Raw genomic sequence first — 4,866 nt, 5'->3', positions numbered from 1 at the left:
GAAACAGAAGACTTTCACTCTAGGAGAATCATATGCTAGTCTATTCCACAGACTGAGACAGTTGGGTATGTTGAATCCGATCGAGGCTAAACTGCCGAATCCCTCTCCCAGAAATCTTGACCGCTCGGTGAGTTGTGAGTATTGTTCAGGGACCCCGAGTCACGACACATAGAAATGCTGGAAATTGAAAATAGCTATTCAAGAGCTCATTGATACTAATCGGATTGAGGTCCAAGCCTCGGAGGCACCCAACATCAACAAGAACCCGTTGCTGGCCCATCATGAGACTAATATGATTGAGATAGTACATAAGGGAGGGGAGCTAAGAAGCTTTTGCAAACCGTCATGATGATTCGGGCTAGTGAAGCCAAGCCATTTGAAAAGTCAGCAAGGGAGAAGTTTGTGATCAAGTTGAACGGGGCAAATAATGAACCATATGTGGAGGTCAAGAAGGGGTCCTCAAGTGACGTTGCAGTAAAATATGAAAGAGCAAAAGTGGTTGTGCCAGGAGTGACGAACAAGCCTGTGGTAATTGTGAAGGGCGCCCGCACAGATCCTGTCATTATCAAACCGGTAACTCAATTACCCATAGTCAACAACAAGGCAGTCCCATGGAATTATGAACGAGTGACAGTGACTTACAAGGGGAAAGAGGTTAAAGAAGAAGTGTGTGGGACCCATGGTTTGACCCGATCGGGGAGATGCTTTGCCCCCGAAGAGTTGAGAAAAGCTAAGATCTCAAAAGATAACCCAGTGTTGGTAAAGAAAGTTGTGACCGAGGAAGAAGCAGAAGAATTTCTGAGAAAGATGAAAGTACAAGACTATTCCGTTATGGAGCAGTTAAGGAAGACACCGGCTCAGATCTCGCTCTTGTCATTATTGATCCATTCAAATGAGCACCGTCGGGATTTGATGAAGATCTTGAATGAAGCCCATGTTCCTGACAAAATCTCAGTAAACCACTTGGAAAAGATAGCTAACAATATATTTGAGGTAAACAGAGTCACTTTTTCTGACGATGAATTGCCCGTGAAGGGTACTGAGCACAATAGAGTTCTCTATCTGACGGTGAAATGTGAAGATTCCGTGGTTACTCAGGTACTGGTTGACAATGGTTCTAGTGTAAATATTTGCCCTCTTTCCACTCTGAACAAGTTGAAGGTGGATGATGAAAGAATTCACAAGAACAGTATCTGCGTTTGGGGATTCGACAGTGGAGGGAAAGATTCAGTCGGGGACATAGTGCTTGAGCTTACAATAGGGCCAGTTGAATTTACTATGGAATTCCAGGTGCTCGATGTGGCTGTTTCTTACAATCTGTTGCTAGGTCGACCCTGGATTCATGCTGCCAAGGCGGTCCAGTCCACTCTGCATCAAATGGTTAAGTTTGAATGGGATAGACAAGAAATTGTTGTACATGGCGAAGATAATTTGTGTGTTCCCAGTAATGCCATTGTTCCGTTCATAGAGTTTGAAGACGACAACGGGCCATGGGTTTATCAGGTTTTTGACACGGTATCAGTAGAGAAAATTCCTGAAAGGAAGTGCGTGCCGACTCCAAGGGTAGCTGCTGCATCAGTCATGGTAGCCGTTGAAATGTTGAAAAATGGTTTTGTACCGGGCAATGGTTTGGGTGCATCTCTGCAAGGTATCGTACAGTCGGTTTCTCTTCCTAAAAACTTGGATACATTTGTTCTGGGGTTCAAGCCCACAGTCGCAGACGTGAGAAGAGCCAAAAAATGAAACAGAGAGCATGGGCCCTTCTAAAGCCAGTCCCGCGTCTTTCCCGATCATTTGTCAGGCCTAGTACCAGAAAGCGCCCAATGACGACGATTCCCAGTTCGGTGGTTGATGTGGATGGAGATTTGATGGAAAGGTTCGAGAGGATATTCGCCGATGTGAACGTGTAGGAAGATGGGGAGGGTTCTAGTAAGGCGGATGTGCAATTTGTTGGGCCCAATGCGAAGATTAACAATTGGGAAGCTACTCCTCTCCCCACCAGGAGGGAGTTTTGATAGTTTGCTTTGATTTTCTTTCAATTTATCTGGATTATTCCAGGGTTGTAATTTAGATTCTATGTTCCGTCCGTTTGGATGTATAAACCCCGTTGTCTTTAATTTCAATGAAATGCAATTTCTCTTTTCCTCTCTTCCTGATAGTTTTATTTTTGTTTTCCTTTCTTCCTTGTACAGTTCTTTTTATGCTGGCTTTAATGATATGACATGCATGCGGAATCTCCAGCCCAGTCTTAAAAACCAACCTAATTCTGAAATAGTAATTCAAGAAATAGAATGTGATGTTGAATCGGAATATGACGAGGATGAAGCCTTTGAAGAGATTAGCAAAGAATTAAGCCATTTTAAAGAAACACCCAAGCCTAACCTGAGTGATACAGAAGCAATCTATTTAGGGGACCAAGATAATTTCCGAGAAACTAAAATAAGTGTCCACCTTGAACCACAACTCAGAGAGGAGATAATTAAAACACTGTTCGAGTATAAAGATGTTTTTGCATGGTCCTATTATGACATGCCAGGTCTAAGCACTAGCTTGGTGGTTCACAAATTGCCTATTGATCCGGCATTCCTCACTGTCAAGCAGAAGCTGAGGAAATTTAAAACTGATATGAGTGTGAAAATTAAGGAAGAGGTCACCAAACAGTTTGAGGCCAAGGTTATACGGGTCATTCTGTATCCCACTTGGTTAGCCAATGTAGTGCATGTGCCGAAGAAGGATGGCAAGACCAGGGTGTGTGTTGATTATCGAGACCTCAACAAGGCGAGTCCCAAGGATAACTTCCCACTGCCGAACATCCATATATTGATCGATAAGTGTGCCAAACATGAGATTGGTTCTTTTGTGGATTGTTATGCGGGCTACCACCAGATCTTAATGGATGAAGAAGACGCAGAAAAGACAACATTCATCACGCCCTGGGGAACGTACTGTTATCGGGTCATGCCATTTGGTTTGAAAAATGTTGGGGCAACCTACATGAGGGAAATGACGACCATATTCCATGACATGATACACAGGGAGATCGAGGTTTATGTGGATGATGTGATTGTAAAGTCTAGAAAGCAGTCTGACCATGTTAAAGACCTGAAAAAGTTCTTCCAAAGGCTTCGCAGGTACAATCTCAAGCTTAATCCTGCAAAATGCGCATTCGATGTTCCGTTTGGAAAGTTGTTGGGATTCATAGTCAGCTACTGAGGTATTGAATTAGACCCGTCAAAGATCAAAGCTATACAGGAGTTTCCACCTCCAAAGAACAAGACTGAGGTGATGAGTCTGTTGGGGAGATTGAACTACATCAGCCAGTTTATTGCTCAACTCACGACAACTTGTGAGCCTATTTTCAAACTGTTAAAGAAAGATGTTGCGGTCAAATGGACAGATGAATGTCAGGAAGCATTTGATAAGATAAAGTTGTATTTGTCAAACCCACCTGTGTTGGTCCCGCCAGAACCAGGGAGACCTTTGATTATATATTTGACAGTCTTGGACAATTCATTTGGATGTGTGTTGGGACAGCATGACATCACCGGCAGGAATGAGCAGGCCATATGTTATCTTAGTAAGAAATTCACATCTTACGAGGTTAAGTACACTCATCTTGAGAGGACGTGTTGCGCCCTAACTTGGGTAGCCCAGAAGCTGAACCACTATTTGTCATCTTATACTACTTACCTCATCTCTCGCTTGGATCCGTTGAAGTATATCTTCCAGAAGCCTATACCCACGGGAAGGCTCGCAAAGTGGCAGATCTTGCTCACATAATTTGAAATTGTCTACGTGACTCGGACTGCGATGAAAGCACAAGCACTGGCCAACTATTTGGCTGAGAATCCTGTGGATGAAGAATACGAACCTTTGAAGACTTACTTACCTGATGAAGAGGTAATGCACATTGATGAGTTGGAACAGATTGAAAGGCCAGGATGGAAGCTTTTCTTTAATGGTGCCGCTAACATGAAAGGCGTTGGGATAGGAGCGGTACTTGTTTCTGAAACAGGGCATCATTACCTTGTTACAACATAGTTTCGGTTATACTGTACTAACAACATGGCGGAATACGAGGCATGCATTTTGGGTTTGAGGATGGCTGTGGATATGGGTGTCCAGGAAGTCTTGGTCTTAGGTGACTCGGACCTTCTGGTACACTAGATTCAGGGAGAATGGGAAATATGGGATTAAAAACTCATACCGTACCGACAATGTTTATATGATCTTTGTCAATGGTTTCAATCAATAGAGTTCAGGCATATTCCAAGGATCCACAATGAGGTCGCCGATGCTTTGGCTACTCTGGCGTCAATGTTACATCATCCAGATAAGGCTTATGTAGACCCATTTCCTATTCAGGTCCGCGATCAACATGCTTATTGTAACGTGATAGAAGAAGAACTCGATGGTGAACCATGGTTTCACGATATCAAGGAATACATCCGGATGGGAGTATATCCAGTACAAGCTACAAGTGATCAGAAGAGGACAATTCATCATTTGGCAAGCGTATTTTTCTTCAGTGGGGGAGTTTTGTACAAAAGGACTCTGGACCTAGGACTGCTGAGATGCATAGATGCTAGGCAGGCCACAACTATTATGACCGAAGTACATTCTGGAATTTGTTGACCGTACATGAGTGGATACGTGTTGGCAAAGAAGATTCTCCAAGTAGGTTATTATTGGCTCACTATGGAGCAAGACTGTATCAGTTTCGTGCGTAAATGTCATCAGTGCCAAGTGCATGGAGATTTGATTCATTCTCCACCATCTGAATTACATACAATGTCTACACCATGGCCTTTTGTTTCCTGGGGAATGGATGTCATTGGACCAATCGAGCCAGTAGCATCCAACGGG

This window comes from Nicotiana tabacum, chromosome 22, assembly GCF_000715075.1.
Source record: "Nicotiana tabacum cultivar K326 chromosome 22, ASM71507v2, whole genome shotgun sequence".
Lineage (NCBI taxonomy): Eukaryota > Viridiplantae > Streptophyta > Magnoliopsida > Solanales > Solanaceae > Nicotiana > Nicotiana tabacum.
Note: the sequence above shows the minus strand (reverse complement) of the source record.